Source organism: Mixophyes fleayi, chromosome 1, assembly GCF_038048845.1.
Source record: "Mixophyes fleayi isolate aMixFle1 chromosome 1, aMixFle1.hap1, whole genome shotgun sequence".
NCBI lineage: Eukaryota > Metazoa > Chordata > Amphibia > Anura > Limnodynastidae > Mixophyes > Mixophyes fleayi.
Genome location: NC_134402.1, coordinates 170,241,091 through 170,259,031, shown reverse-complemented (window position 1 = coordinate 170,259,031; position 17,941 = coordinate 170,241,091).

Here is a 17,941-nt window from a genome sequence, read left to right as displayed (position 1 = left end):
GCCTAATAAGTGGCACAATTTAAGAAATGCAAAACAACAAAATAAAACTGCAGTTGTTGGTGAAAAGGACTTTCATCACGATTCCTATGTTTTTATCTTCTCCAGTGCAATTATCTGATAATTGGTCCCTTTTGGGCTATCACTTGGTACCTGGCAGCCTGAGTTTAGTTTGCATGAGTCATAGCATAGTCCTGTCTGCAGCTGTAATATGACCTGTGTGTAATGCATTAAAGTGTAACACCCCATGGCCTACGTTGGAACATTCCTGGGATTAGTGATTAGTCCACGTTATCCTCTTGGGATCACCTTGCTCTTTGAGATTGCACACATCTGCTCATGTTATCCCCCACATGAAGAAATATCCTACAAATATGTCTCTTGTTGGTGGAAATATTTACTGCTATCTGTCACACGGTATCTCATGTACATTGCCATCTTTTATGTCCTGATAACCATTGGATTGCTTATTCCAGATATAATCTAAGCATTTGTTTGTAATAAACTACATAAAGATTCAATAAACAGTTACTGATCAATACAAGGATAAACGGGTGATATATAAGTACTGAGAAATAATCTCACGGTGTTATAGTAGCAATAGTATACACATTCAACACTAATAAACTTCTGTAAGGTGAAAATTAAATAGAGTCGTGTAATGACTCTTAGGGGTATATTTACTGAGCAGCGATTCCTTCTCGGCGCTTTGCTGTTACTTTTTCTTTTTTTCTTTTTCTTTTTTTTTAAACAGCAATTTTATTAAAGACAAAGCCCGATGGACAATAAAATTGCCGTTTTAAAAAAAATAACAGCAAACCGGCTGTTCGTCTGATCCGCCACTTAGTAAATATACCCCCCTAATGTTGTTAGGGGTCCCACAGTAGCGAACATTGCTGTATGGATTTAATTCCGACAGGGCCCTATTGGTGTGGAATTTGTATGCTCTCGCCGTGTTTGCAGGGATGTCCTCCAACTCTTCAAGACATTATTTGTAGGTTAATTGGCTTCTGGCAAAAGTTACCCTGGTGTGTGCAAAGTTCCAACTCATGTAGCCAAATCTTTGATTTAGTCCTTTCTTTTGGACCACTTGTATATGACAGCATTTGCTGTAAGTTTTATCCACAGGCAACAGTGTAAACCATCTGTTGTATCGTTCAACATTTTATCTCCTGGTTTCTTCTGTAAATGTGTTTTATTTTTATAGCTTTACCTATAAAAGTTGCAATGATTTTACTTTGCGTAGTATGGGACAAAGGATTTACTCATTAGTAAAAAGTGTGAAATACTTTGTGTTCTTCTGTAAGATGCTACCTTCTAAATGTATATTGGTTTATCACTGCACTCGATATCACGTGTCTCTTGCAGCTTGGAGTGAAAGTAGCGACCAATGTTTTGTCGGTATCCTTGAATTAATCTCTGTTCAGGATATGTTTTTTGTTTTTTTTGTAGAGAATAGAACTGGAAATAAAAAAGTACTATACGACTACTTTGTAAAGTTGCAGGTACAGCTAATGTCTATGATAGTGGTTCCCAAACTGTGCGCCGTGGCTCCCTGGGGTGTTGTGGCCAGGGCCAGTGGTAAGCAAGGTGGGGGGGACTACTTGGTAATTATTATGGCTTAGGGGTGCCTTGAAAAAATTATGGAGACGCTTAGGGAGTGAATACTTTGATTTGTCACACTCACAAGGAAGTAGAAGGTGGATTTTATGGCAAATTTCGTCACATGGTCCTAGATTATGGTGAAGAAATATTTGGGATTGCAAAAGCAAAAAATAGTTATTGAGGTTAGTTGGTCACTCCAGAATTACTAACTACAAAGTAGGATGAGGTTTGATAATACAAGCAAAATAATTAGGATGCTCCAAAAGGTATGTACTTGAACAGAGAGATTTCAGTAACATCTGATTATTTCCAGCTTTGCTTCAATGTTCTCAAATTCCTTTCAGCTGCTTGTAAACCATACAATGACATAGGTAAACAGTACATAACAGATGCAGTGGGAGCGTATGTGACTGATTACTGGCAACAGAGTTGGCTGCAAAGTTCTCCTAGCTCCAGTATATAATGTAACACATATTATATACAGTAGTGCCATTCCTGTAATGCCTATCTGAGCTTCATCTTTACAATCTAGACCTGACATTTGTCTCCACAGATAAGGCCATGGTCGGGAATCGAACTCTTATCCCCAGTGCTGTGAGGCAGAAGTGCTAACCACTAAGCAACTGTGCAGTCGTGCTGCCTCTAGACCATAAACTGTTATATTAGCTTTTTGAATGTCTAATGTGGATCTACAACCTGGCAATGTACAGAAGCAACTCACAACTTTATCATCAATAATATTTCTTGAGAAATGTTTAGAAAATGAAGGAATACAGAAAATAGCAGGGGGGGTTGTTCAACATGGGATATTTAGAAGGGTTACATGGGGAGGGTGGACACCGCTTCTTGACATCCAAAATATAGAACTTAAAACAGAATTCCAACCATTTGAAAGTATGAAGCTAGCCAATCATAATAAAACTTAGTTGTGAAGGGGCTTATTTAGAAGGGGGGGATCCAGATAGCACCCACCTCACAGCTTTGGTACTAGCTTCTATATTAATCTGCAAGGCTGAATGTTCTTAGATCTATGTGTGATTTTTGGATGTTTTCCTACAGCAGCTGGGGATAAATAACTGACACACCACAGAATCAGGGGGATGAAAAAAAAACTGTAAGAAAAAGTCATGACATTACATGAGAAAATTGTAAGTCCCAGTATGAGGCCGAGTCTCCAGAATGTGTGGGTGACGTTGAAATATGATCTTACTTTGGGCTTGCTTTCTAGTGTTGTATAAACGGATCTGTGACTTTGCATATTTACATGTATGTCACAGGGGCATGGAGCAGGTCTGAGAAAACAAGTAAAAAAACAACAAAAAACTATAACTAAATTACTTTAATAAAATGATTTTAATATGTGATAAAAGTAACAGTTTAAACCCTGTATTACTATTTAATTTATGCTTACTAGATGTCTAGTTTAAGTCTCTGGCTTGGTATTTGTTTTTGAACAATACTATGAGCCCTATGCTATTGTTAACTACTCTGACAGACGTCTTCTGTTCCCATCAGTAAAAGGGTGAGCATGTAGAATGTATCTTTATGTACCACTTACCATAGGACTTATAGTACTGCTAATAATGTGATTTATATTGGCCTCTAGCCAGAAAGAAATATGAAAGATAAATGTTGGGAGGTGATATAAATCTTATTTTACATGACCCACAATATATAAAATTTTCCTAAATCTTTTTGTAAGTCTAAAAAAAGAGCATGTAGTACACTACAAAATAAGTAATTTGTAGACTGAGGTGAAGTAAATAGAATTAAATACATTGTTCGTTAAAAAATGACCTATGGGACAATGAAACTATCTTACATTGTTAGGGTACCAAGAGCAACAGCCAGATATTTGCTTGGATTAATCTGATCCCTTATTTACTCTGTTTATACTTTTTTACACATCGCAACCTATTGATCTATTCATGTCTAGATTTTTATAATTGGATGTCTTTAAGTTAGTATTCTTACTTCTCCAAAACCCAGTCAATTCAGTTATATAACTGGGATTTCTGCTATACATGACTGTTGTCTTGTTGTTTCACTGCATCATTTTAGGCAGTTTATGTCCTGTAAAATATATTTTAGTGCTTTTTAATTTTCTATAATAATATTGTTCATTTTTTTTTTATATAGCGCACATATTTTATGTAATGCTGTACATGAAAGTTGTGTGTTACATTACTTAATCCATCTTGTAATATTTCGGGTGGGATACCTTTTTACGATGACCAGCTCGCCAATACCAGATACGCCGACAAGAATACAACGAAGGTGTATTCACTGGCACACTAGTAATACTGACAGCTGGAAAAACAGTGCCCGGAAACCCTGTCGAAGAATGAAGAAGCCAGCAGGTAACGATGACGTCACTTTCAAGCTGCCGGTTAAGTTTACTGTTCTTAACCTGCTATTTTAAGGAGGTGTCACCTGTACAATGTTAATTAGAAAGCCTAATACATTGAACAGGTGGTGCCGCGGCTGCTGTATAGTGCAGTGCTGCCGAAACGGAGCTGTCTCGCGTGTTTTTTTTGGGGGTTTTTAGGAAGGGGGGAAACCCCACCCCCCCTAAAAATCCTGCGTGCGCCCCTGTGTGGGTAACAGCAGCCTCTGTTTCCAGAGCACTTACAATTTGGATGGAAGCGTTGTATAAAGATACAAGAGACAAGTTTAATAGAGAATGTTTATTAAGGAGTAAAGATGGGCTGGCTCGGTTCCCCGAGAACCAAACCCACCCGAACTTTGGGTATCCGAGTACCGAGCCGAGCAGGCTCGGTACTCTCCCGACCGCTCGGAATCCAAATCGAGGCCGGACGTCATTGTGACGTCGTCGGATCTCGGGACTCCGTTCTCGCGATACTTGACGATTATAAATACACGCCTCCACAGTAATCCATTGCCATTTGACAGAGGGAGAGAGTGTAGTCACAGGCTGATTAGAGCAGGGACAGAGAATACAATATTCTGATTCCAATTGTGCTGACAAAAATCGCTAGAGAACAGAGAAGGTTTTTTTTGTTTTTTTTCAATATTTGGCACTCAAAGTGCTTTTTGGGTGTCCCTCATTATTTTGCCTAAATATTTCTGGCTGCCAAAATTACTATCTGTCAGCAGTATCTACCAAATAATTTTTAGCACTACAAGTTCTTTGGGCTCAGAATGGATTCAAAGCAGTCCACATATGAGCAGAATGAGGAACCAGGTTCTGTCACCAGTCCCGATGGTAGTGTTCCCAGTACGTCATCTGGGCAAGGCGATGTCAAGCTACACAGTGTTTCGAAATCAGTCCAAAAAACACACCAAAAAAAAAATGACTGTTGAAGCGAAAAAAAAGTGTAACTGATCAAAATTTAAGTGCCGATAAAAAAAAAAAATTGCCACCATGCCACTCTACACACGCAGTGGCAAAGAGAGAATGAGGCCTTCACCTTTCTCTATTAGTGGCAGATCCCAAAAAGTTACCGAGCCTACAATTGGTGCACAACTACTGTTACGCGTCAAAGCCGAGCTGCAAGATAACCGTAAGGCATTAGAGGATAATGTTTGCTCTGATTCACAAATGACACCAATCCCTGTGGAGAGTCCAACCAACAGTGGGATGTCTAATCATGAGCATTCTGCTGATGTGTGCCTTAATAGCCAGAGTGTAGCTGGTGATACACAAATTGAGGATGCCACTTTGGAATTAGGAGAGGATGAGTGGGAGATTTGTGTAGGCGACGAGGGCACTAATGAGGATTTTGATGAGGATGAGGTTGTTTGTGTAAGTCCTGCACCAGTGGCAGCAGTTCTGGCACGTGACAAGAAAAAGGCCATTGTCATGCCTAGGCATAAAACAAAAAAATCCACTTCTTATGTGTGGAATTATTTCTACCCCAATACAGACAACAATTGTATAGCCATTTGTAGTCTATGTGAAGCCACAGTCAGTTGAGGGAGGGACCTTAACCATCTTGGAACCTCGTCTATGTTACGCCATTTAACGAGAGTTCATGGCAAAGTGTTGGGAAAAGCTGAAAGTTCTTCCCAAAAAATTACAAGCACTCCATCATCAGCTAAGACCCTCCGGTCACCGACAGCTACAAAATACACCCACCACACCATCCTCATCAATATCCTCAGTAGCGCTCGGAGTTAGCCCGGCATCCCACTTATTAAGGTTGGATGACTCCTGCACTATTATTGATTCCTCTGAAGAAAGCGTTAGTCCCACTGCTGCTTCTACTGTTGCTGCTGCTGGGGGTGAGTCGTCAGCCCAGAGGCAGGTCAAGAAAATGAGCAGTCCTACATTTCAGCAATTAACTGTGAAACAATCATTTGTTAGGGGAAACAAATATTACAGCAGTCACCCAGTCGCCAAGCGAATCACAGATGCCATGGCTGCAATGTTAGTGTTAGATCTGTGTCCAATCTCCACAATAAACGCAGCTGTTTTTTCACAGTTAATTGAGGTTTTGTGTCCGCGTTACAGAATTCCATTGCGACACCATTTTTCCCGTAAAGCTATTCCGCAACTATACCAAAAAGTGTGTACAAATGTAGAGATTGCGCTGAAAAATGCCATTCTGCCCACTGTCAACTTAATCACAGATATGTGGACAAGTGGAAGTGGCCAAAGCAAAGACTATATGACTGTGACAGCCCACTGGGTTGGTCATTCACCTTCACCAGCAGGAACAGCAGCAGCATTTACACCACTACGTAACATTTGTCACAGGCAGGCCACTCTTTGTATCACCGGCTTCACTAACAGGCATACAGCTGACAATTTGTTACGCAAACTAAGAGATGTGATTGATACATGGCTTATACCACTTGGACTCTCCCTAGGATATGTCATTTCTGATAACGCCAACAATATAGTGAGCATTACAGCTGGGTGATTTCCAACACATTCCCTGTTTTGCTCACACCATCAACTTGGTGGTGCAGAGCTTCCTACAAAATAACCGTGAGGTGCAGGAGATGCTTTCGGTGGCACGTAAAATTTCAGGCCATTTCAGGCATTCTGCCACAGCATGTAGGAGATTACAGCAGCTCCAAGAGCAGTTTAACTTGCCCTGCCACCAATTTAAGCAAGAGGTGGTAACTAGCATGCGGCCCAGCCCACCTGTAAATGTGGCCCAGCGGTTGTGGCAAGGGGGCAGCGCTGTTAATGGAAAAAATATCCTGCAAAAAAAAAAAGAAAATACTTACCTTGCGGTCACGTCAGCTGGCGCTCCAGCTCCCTCCCTGGTCTCCTCCTCCGTGCGGTGCTCGCAGTGAATGTCGGGGGTGACGTCATCACACCCGACATCCACTGCGTAGCGCAGCACAGAGGAGTCACCCGCGCGAACTATCAGCAGCAGTGAAAGATTATCCAGTATCTTATTGTTGTTACTCTGAATTTGGACTTGCTGCACCATGCAATTATGAACTTGCTGTGTTCTCTGTATGTATCTAATATAAGTATTAAAAGATAATTGTATTTTTAATATTTTAAACCATTTTAAATGTGCAGTGCTGAGTAGGGTGAAATTATCACCCACTGTTACCCTGAACGGAGGCTGCTCCATGAGCCATTTTTCCCGCCACCATATCTTTAAATCTCTGTAGATCTCTATTAGTCCTCCTGATGCTACCTATATCGGTGACCATTTCAAACTGGTCAATAAAAAAAATATTCATGGGTGCAGAAAGAGAGGAAAAAAGTTTTTGGCATTTAATTCCCCGAACCCCATTAAGGGGCAGATGCAGGTAAGTTAAATTGCAGCTGGTAATGGGACTACTGCTTTAATCATGATTCTGCAACAGGTTTCCTAACTCTTACTAACTTCATTTCCAAGTAAGTTTAATATGTTAACTATGTTTTTTTGGATGATCAGCTATCATTAGTGTTAATGTATTTTATGTGCGGCCCAAACCAACTCGTCATCTTCCAATGTGGCCCAGGGAAGCTAAAAGGTTGGACATCCCTGCTGTACATGCTTCAGAGGATGGAGGAACAGCGCAAAGCCATCCAAGCATATTGCACAAGTCATAACATTGGGAAAGGAGGGGGGATGTATTTCACTCTTGCACAGTGGGGAATTCTTTCAGTGCTGTGCAAGGTGCTGAAACCATTCGAAGTTGTGACGTGTGAGGTGAGTGCAGACTCTGCTAGTTTGAGCCAAGTTATTCCTTTAATTAGACTATTGGAAAAGCAGCTTGAGAAACTGAAGGAGTAGCTGAAAGCAAGCAATTTAGCAAAGTATGTTGGCCTTGTCGATCAAGTACTTCATTCGCTTCACAATGATCCTCGAGTTATTAAGATCTTGAACTCAGATCAGTACGTTTTGGCCACTGTGCTTGATCCAAGGTTTAAGATCTACATTGAGTCTTTACTTGTAAATGAGCGAGATGTGAACTTTTGCAAGGAGCTATTGCTCAGCAATTTGGCCGCTGAACTGGGCCTCGGCTTGACGACGAGTCCTCCTTCACTTTCTCAAGCTGCTGCTGCTCGTAAAAAATTAAATTTCCCAAAAAGAAGCAGGGAAGACGCAGGGGGCAGACCAGAACAATTTAACATCTGGGCTGGTTTGAAGGATTTTTCAAAAAAATGTGTCACCTTGCCAATAACTCCATCCAATACGAGTATAAACATGCAAAGGATGGTGGAGGATTATTTTCAAGAGGTAATTGATATGGAAGTGTCAGACAGTCCCTTTCCTTACTGGGAGGAAAAGCAGGCCACTTGGAAACCCATGTACAAACTTGCTTTGCAATACCTAAGCTGCCCACCCTCCAGTGTGTACTCTGAACGAGTATTCAGTACTGCCGGGAACTTAGTCAGTGATCGCTGTCGAAGGTTACTTCCAAAAAATGTGGAGAAAATGATGTTTATAAAATGGCGGATTCAAGCGGCGATGAATTGATAGTCTGTGATGATGACGTACACACTGATGAGGGTGAGGATGAAGCTGAAGATGATGACGATAACATCTTTTTAAAACTTTCTATGTAAGTGTAGGGTGCAATCTACCCCCAAAGAGGAAAGGGACTTGTGGCATTTCCATATCACGTACCGTCTTGAAAGGCTGCTGTTTGGGCAATTTCTCCTTAAGGATAGGGTGTCATTGTACAGTCTATAACGGCTTAATTTTTTGTATTTTCAACAAGTGGAGGGGGGGCCTAGAGAGACAGAAACCAAACTGGCTTTATCCATTTAAATTAATATTGTACAGTCTATAATGGCTGAATTTCTTTGTTTTTTGAATAAGTGGAGGGGGGCCTATAGAGACAGAAAGCAAACTGCCTTTTTCCATTTCTTTACATATTTAACTATAAGTGTAAGGTGTAATATACATCCAAATATGATGGCTGCATTACCAATATGCATAGATGTGTTATGAGCCGCCGCGGCTCGCTTCCTGGGTCCTCTGGCGTCCCGGCCGTCACCTTGACGACCAGGACGTCATTTCCAGTTCCTGGCCGGCCGTTGCCAAGGCAACGGTCCGGCGCTTCTAATCTGGCGCTGCGTCCCGGCGGTACTAGTGGCCGGGCGCATGCGCGCAATTTAACACAGCCTGTGGGCTGATTAATTTAATTAGTATGGGGGCTGTGTGAGGCTCAGAGCTAGGCTCTGATTGGTGGCTTGTGGTATTTAGGGCAGTGAGGTCTGCAGCCTCACTGCCGGTTATAGTGTTCTGCCCTCAGTCCTGCTGCCTGCTTGTTCTCTCTGTTTGGTTATTGCTACCTTGGATTGACTACCCGTGTTTTGACCTCTGCTTGTTCCTGGACCTCAGAACCTTCTCTTCTGACCTTGACCTTTTTGCCTGGATTCCGGATTTTGCTTCTTTGCCTGTGTGTCTGACTCTTCGCTTGTCCCTGGATTTTGTATCTGTGCTAGTGACCTTTGACCTTGGATTCCCTCTTCACTACAGCCCGCCAATCACTCCACTCCTGGGTGCTCCTTTAAGTCAGTATACGTTACTCGACCCTCGGTCGGCCCGCAGCCAAGTCTGTCCCCACCACTAGGGGCTCCAGCGAACACCGGGCCTTCAGAGTAGTCCCCGAGTTTCACTGTACTGGCTTGGGAGTTCCTAACAAGATGGAGAGGAAGACAATCTGTTTTGTGTGTAGAATTAATGAAGGCCTACTTACCAGGAATTAAACTGTTTTTTTTTTATAATTTATTAGCTTTACAATTAGATTACTTATCCATGAAACAGGTGGAACACTAAATTTAGTTATTTTAGGCCCAAAAACATTGATTTTGCAACAAAATAGCAAAACAAAACCAAACAAAACCAAAACACGCAATGGCGGTTTTGCAAAACCAAAACCAAAACACGACGATAATCCAGATCCAAAACCGAATACAAAACCAAAACACGGGGGTCAGTGACTATCTCTATTAAGGAGTATGGAAACTATGCAGAAGGGTATTGATTTTCTATGTGCTTCTCTAGATATGCTTATTCGATCAACAAGAGCTATAGCTTCAACAGTAATGGCTAGGAGGGAGCTTGCGGCCTTGGTTAGCTGATCCTCTTTCAAGAAATAAATTAGTCATGCTTTCTTTTGGTGGTTCTTTATTGATTGGATATCAACTGGATTCCATGGTCCAGAAAGTAACGGAAGGAAAGACACACCGTTTACCACAAGTCATGAAGAGACCAGTGTCCGCTAGCCAATAGTTTAGAGAAGTAAGAAGATATTGTCCTGGTAAGCAGCACTTCAATTTGGAACTAATGTGCCTAGACAGTCCTTTCATGGTTCATAGCTACAGGCTAAAAAATAGATTTCAGAGTTTCCAAGGAGGAATGATTTTATAAAAAATTGAGGACTTGGATCTCTACAATGTACGAATAAGCATTAAGCAAAATTCTACTTGCACTTCTTGGAAAACTTGTGATTTTGCTAGTCCAGGGCAATCAGAGAGGATTAGGTTTTTATTGCAAACATTTTATGGTAGAAAAATAATCTGGTGACTTCGGTGAGACAGTGCTGGATTCAGGACGGTTGTACAAATTCATCCAAGTAAAGCAGTTTCCTATGGAAATGGTGAATTCAATTTTAAAGGCCATAGATCTACAAGATATCCATAAAAATATTCCAGTAGCATTCCAACAGCAGTAGTTTCTCCAATTTTGTGTTTTAGGTTGCCACTTTCAGTTCACATGCCTAACCTTTCAGACTGTTAAAATTAATGGCAGCATTGAGAATATAGGGAATCTTAATCTGACCCTACCTGGACAATGTTGCAGCCCTAATATTCCCACCCTTCTCGGTGTTGATTATATTTTACAGAACAGCTTTGGAAATTACACAAAGACAGCGAGGAAGAGAAAGAGTCACACTATATAGCCTTGGGTGGTGTTATTTTCCTGTCTATGATCAGCTGAGTAGGAAGCTAACATTAGTTATGGCTGCCACGGAGTCCTTTGAGGAAAGAAAATTAACAAGTAAACATTTTATTATTGTGCTTATATAATGCAGGCAGTGATCTTTTGTGTTATACCAAGCGCTGGAGTGGCAATGTATTTTTTTATGTTCTTTTTAGGCTTCAATTCATTTAATTTATGGACTGGGCAAGAATGAAATATGCAATTGGAAACAAGGAAACAAAATATACTGTTAATGATGGAGGGGAATCTGTCATTAAATCATTTACAGCATTTTAAATCTGGTTTTCATGCGTCCAATTGCCTGGAACCTGTATTAAAAGATTATAGGTATGAATTCAGGTTTATGAGTGGGCCAGGGACAGTGCTCATTTGGCCACTTGGTCGTGCTCGTCCTCTATGCAAAATGTTACCAATCCCCCACTTAAAATACATGTTGATTTAACATTCAATGGCATATTGTAACATTCAAAAACAGTATATGGAAAAGTTGATAGCTTGATAGAGATTGAAATATTTGATAATGTATCTACATTCGCTATACAGCCGGGTGTAAGCTCCTGTTTTGTTGGGAGTCAAACGATCTGTGTCCTTTAGCAGATGTATATACAGCAAGTCTGTTGTCCGCAAAAAAAAACCCAGTTCCTTTTATCACAGCCTGATATCAAATATACTACCTGTAATTTTAGAAACACTAAATGAGTTAAGTTCTATAGATTGTAAGCTTGCGAGCAGGGCCTTCTCACCACTTTGTCTGTTTTACCCAGTTTGTTTATTAGTTTACAATGTTTGTCCCTAATTGTAAAGCGCTATGGAATATGTTGGCGCTATATAAATAAATGATGACGATATTATAAATTGATAAATTGTTAGTGTAGTTGCCCATCTGTATGAGGTCACCTTGACGTGGTAGATAGGCAGCCACAGTTTGACCAAAATGGGCACTAAGAACCTCATGCTTAGGTGAGATGTTTTCAGAAACACCTGAAGTTAGGGGATCTGAGTAAAGATGCTCAGGCTCGGTTCCCCGAGAACCAAACACATCCGAACTTAGCAGATCTGAGTTTCACTTTTGCGCACCATCGGAATTGAAAACGAGGCATTACATTGTACATTGCGAGTTTTAGATTCTATAAGTACTGCCCTCCACTGCGATCCAGCGCCATTTCACAGAGAGACACAGAAGGGGTAGTACAGTTCTTGGCAGTCTCTAGTGCAGTTGGGCAGCATCATAGGTAGAAAAGAAAGAGGAGGGGTAGCAGTGTTCTTCAAATTCTCAAGTGACATTCAGGAGAGCTCCATTGCTAATGGTCATTGCTGAAATAGAAATAATAGGTCTGGCAGGCTTGGACTTCTAAATCTGCAGTCATATTGTATTGTGTAATATAGGTAAAACACAAAGAGGAGAGCTCCATTGCTAATTGTCATTACTGAAATAGAAATAATAGGGCTGGTAGTGTTGTTCTTAATCTGCAGTCACATTGTACTGTGTTATCAAAATGGATTCACAGCAGTAAACAGAAGACCAGGAGCACCAAGCAGCTGCTGGCACCAGTCATGATGATAGTAATCCCTCTACATCATCTGCTAAAGCCTATGTTAAAGTGCATAGTGTTTTTAAGTCAGGGAAACAAAAATGTAAAAAAACATCTTTTACCTTGGTCAAGAAAAAAAGACCTGTAATCCAGGCAAAGTTATCTGCAGAAAAAAATAAAATTGCCAACATGCCATTCTACACATGCAGTGGCAAGGAAAGAATGAGGCCTTCGCCTTTTTTTATGAGTGCTAGTTCTGCAACTGTCACTGAGGCATCTTCTTGTAAGGTCAGTCATGACCAAGCAAGACTTTGTCATTCGGACTCCAAAAGTGGTGTGAAAATACTTTTACGTGTAAAAGCCGAGCTAGAAGAAAACAGTAAGACATTAGAGGAAAATGTATGTTCAGATTACGAAATGACACAAATCCTTTGAGGAGAGTCTATCCACGCGTGCTATGTGTAATCCTGACCTGTCTGATATTGTACACATAAAGAAGACCCCTTTCAGAATTCCTGCAGATGTGTGCATGAACAGCCCAAGTGTAGCCGGTGATACACAAATTGAGGATGCCACTTTGGAATTGCAACAGGTTGAGGGGGATATTTGTGTAGCCGACGAGGGCGCTCATGAGGATGTTGATGAGGGTGATGTTGTTTGTGTAAGTCCTGCCCCAGTGGAAGCAGTTCTTGCACGTGATAAGAAGGAGGCCATTGTCATGCCTGGGCATAAGACCAAAAAATCCACCTCTTATGTGTGGAATTATTTTTACCCAAATCCCGACAACGGTTGTCTAGCCATTTGTAGCGTTTGTAAAGCCACAGTAATGTAAGCATGGATGTCTAAATAGACGTGTATATGTATTACCTTCCACTTTGCTGCTGTTTCATCAGTATTGCACAAAGTGTTTGTAATCTGCACTTTACGTCAAACGTACCTAACTATATTATAATTTATTGGGAATTGGGGCCTATTTGAAGCTCAGTGATGAACTTGCTTTTTGCTGTGAATTCCAATGGCTCTTTTTAGTGCATTGTCTGGCACCCTGGATTGGTCTGGCTCTGATAAAAGCACGCATCCTGGGGGGGGGGGGGGGGGGGGTTTCAGTGCTCGTCACCATGTATTAGCTGTAGAATTACCACAGTTATCCATGGAACGGGTGGAGCGGTCAAATGACCCATAACTGATCTCTTGATCCAAGGACAATTCCATCTTGCACCATTTTTATTTTCTGCGACTGCTGTGTGGCAATGTTTCCTAGATGTGCTATGAACTGCCGTGTGTTTGAGTCATTGCTCTGTCGATTACCATCCAGCCAGGTCGCTGCAGTCTTTGTTTAAAAGTGTATGAAAATAATGTTGTGTCCTGTGAGATGGTCAAAATTGACTGCAAATGACTTGAAATTAGTGTTATTGAGGTTAATAATAATGTAGGGGGGAAAAAAAGCAAAATGACATGATTTTAGCAAAAATAAATAAGGATTTTAGAAACAAATCGGGATCCAAAACCAAAACATGCAAGGGTGATTTTGCCAAAATATGAAGTTAATCCAAAACCAGAACAACGGGGTCAGTGAACATCTCTAGATCCGAGTAGGCTCGCGAGCCGGCTCGCTACTTTCGCGCGTCCTCGGTTCTGAATCGAGGCAAAACGTCATTGTTGCACTGTCGGATCTTGCGGGTTTTGGACTCCATTAGTATCTCCCTCCCCAGGAGATCCAGTGCCATTGCTCACACAGAAACAGGGGTAGCAGTGTTCTTGCCACTCTCCAGTGCCAATGCTCATACAGAAACAGGAGGGGTAGCAGTGTTCTTGTCACTTGACAAAAATTGACTAGAAATGACTGGAAATTAAAGTTATTGAGGTTAATAATAATGTGGGAGCAAAAAAAGAGCCAAATTATGTGTTTTTCGGGGGGGGGGGGGGGGGGGAATAGGGATTTTCGGGAAAAAAATAGGGACCCAAAACACAAAACATAAAGTTATTCCAGATCCAAAACCAAAACCAAACCATGGTGGTCATTGAACATCTCTAGTTTATTCTAGAAGTTATATCATAGAGTTTATATTTCTGCAGAGTTTACCATATACCTGTCTTCAGATATATTAAATTTATTTTTATAATATGATATGGCTGCCTACTGCAGTGGAATACCTTACTTTTATATATATATATATATATATATAATTCTTAAACCAGTGTTTCTCAAATCAGATCTTTAGCAGGTCATATTTTGTAGGAACAAGTGGTATAGCTCCTGACCCTATTAAATATATTACATATTACGGAGCCAAAACATGAACAGCAGAGGGAGGTTTAGTAACACTGACTATAGTAGTTTATCTCTTGTGCTAAACTTTCTACTGCAGCCAACCTGTGCTTGAAGCTCACCACAGAGAGATCCTCTTGTAAGATTAATGGTCAGATGACGCATATATAAAAGCATATGCTCCTCTCTTTGAGTAAACTTCATACATGTTCATGTCCATTCTGAAGTTACTGACAAATGTGATAATGTATAGTAAGCCGTTACATTTTATAATCTGTTGGTCAGTCTTGTGCAAACCAGAAAACAATTGTTTAATTGGTTGCTATGGTTTCATGGTTTATTACATATTTTGCATTGTTAATAAAACTACAACAGAAAACACTAAATGAAATAAAAGAATAATGTTAATGTTATAATGTTTCCCATTTAGCTGTAACAGTATTTTACATTAATCTGTTTATCATATATTTAGGAACATTAAATTTATGGTGTGACTATACTAGGATCACGAACCTCGAAACCTTAAAATAAATATATTATTGTCTTGGGTAAATTCCCTCAAAACATAATAAATAAACACAAGCACACCATACAATAATATTTTTTATTTAAAAAAAAAAATTACAATAGAAAAGTACCTTTAAAGAACTCTAAAGCTTTCATATACCATTTCTATGTTGGCATACACACTTAACACAAAACAAGAAAAACAAACTTGGCTATACATTACAACAACATTCCATGTTTACTTAATGTCATCATTGATCTCTTATTAAAATAAACTACTTCAAAAGGACACAATGGTCTTTACTGTTGTGCAAGTTGTGTTACAGTGATACAAGTACTGCTTATGAGTCAGTAAGCACAAGATCTTTGTTTGTACAATACTAGGCTATAGAAACAAAATGGAGCCTCAGGAATGTACTGTACCACAAAAGTAATAGGACTGAGGTAAAATTCATAGCAAGCCTTGATATGACTGCCCATGGAAGTTATCTCATCATTGTATGACCCCTTTATTTGGCCCCACTCAAGTCACATGATTGGGTGCATCCATTCCTGCCCAGTTTATATCACATACATGGGAGGAGTCCGTGTTAAGATGAATTCTGGCCAACAGACAGTATTTGGGACCTTTATATCATTTATTTAAATATGATGACATTGGTCATGCATTTTCTTTATCTCTGGATTTTTTTGTTTAAGAGCTTGGCACATGATTACACATTTTTGCAGTGCAATATGCTATGATTCTGTTCTGGCTTATGTTCAACCATATACAGACCATATACCAATTGGTGGCCCATTAAGTCTGTAAAAAAAAATAAAAAAAAAATACATTTTTGCAATTTGGTATCCAGTACATTCTACTGGGACCAACTAGTTACTGCTGACCATATTTCAGGTTATCCTGACACACCCAAATAACAGCTTCATAAACACCATAAACTGCACAAAACAAACTATAGTATAAAGCAATACAAGTAATAAAACTGCATTAATGTGACAACTATGGCAGTCTTAAGGAACTAGAGGTTTAAGCAAAGCAAGAAAACAACTACGGATTTATTGTAGCAACTGTGGAATTCAGTGGTTTATAAATACCAATTATGGTCTCCTGGAATATAATGTTTTAAGTACTGGAATGGTTTATAATGATAATATATAACTTATTTGTTAATAATCTGATAATTACATCAGCACAATAATTAAAATATATAAGTGATTAGTGATTGCTTTAACTGTTTGGCACAACTGTAAAATGTTTAATAGCAGACACCCAAGCAGCATGCAAGAGAGACATATTATACTGTGGTTCAGGGTCTGGTTGGCAAATTTTAGCCCTGCAGGTAGCATAGTGACCCAGCCAAATGTAGCCCAGTATGGGACTATCCCAGGGACAGATACCCCCCTGTCCCCAGCCCAGCCAGCCCCTGCCGTGGTTCTTCATGCGAGACAATGTCCTAGAAATACTAAACTCCATATTGTGAAAATCAGGGCAAAATGGTCCAAATAAATAACAATTATCTATTATTTGTACCAAACTCAGACAAAAGATTAAACTGTGAATTGTAACAACTTTAACGTTAATGATGGTGTTTCAGCCATAATGTTGGCATCATTGAATTGACTTTAATGGTCTATAAAATGTTCACAAATTACAACATGCTACAAGAACGAATAATTTTCACAATTTGCAATTTACTAAATCTAGTATTAAGTTACTTTCTGAGCCATACTGTGTGTTCTCCAATATACTAATAGCAGAATTCACATTTGTCAAAGGAAAAAAATTACAAAATAGTGAAGACATTTCACAAAAATATGTTCTGATAATCTGTTCTAGTTTAGTGGTTTGTTAATAAATATAATTTAAATAAATAGTAATCTAAACCTACATCTGTTTCTAAAATGTGCACGTTATTGTAAAAATATAGATGGGGTATTTGGGGAGCATTATAAAGCAAGTCATGGGTCAGCGGATTCCAACATTTGCCGGAATGTGCGTCACCAGCATGTATATTCATTGTATCTTTGTTTCCTGTTTGATAACTTGCATGAAATGCCTGGGTGGTTGCTAAGAGACAGATCATTTGCCCTATGCTATTAGATAATTCTAAGCGCTCATACCCACTGACAGCTACATGTGTGCAGTTATTTGCTGTACATTGCATTCCCAGCATAGGGAAGACATCTAGAAGGGATGACACCTCCACAATGCGTATTGTCACATTTTCAAACAGATGGCAGGGAAAGTAGAAAATGTATAGTCTACCATGTGCACAACTGAAACAGTGTCAAAGTGACATGAGGATGAGTTTGGGGATCAGTGATCTCTTGCAATTAACTGATTTCATAGAAGTGGAATTTGAGTGAACAGTTAAATGACATAAGTTGCGCTATGTCCTGTAACTAAACACCTTTGCATTCACTAGTTTAATTCCTCTTGAAGACAGCATTTAAATGTTTTTGCCCTAAATCTTGCACCCATGTTCTTTAAAACACAACATTGCGCACTGTTTCTTCATTTGTTAACGTCACCCTTTAGGCCTCGTATCAACTGGCATTAAGAAAACACACGTTTGACATGCATTTGTTACTAGCATCCTGAGGCCATTGGAGATTACTGTTGGCATACCCAATGCATTTAACTTGCAAATGTGTGT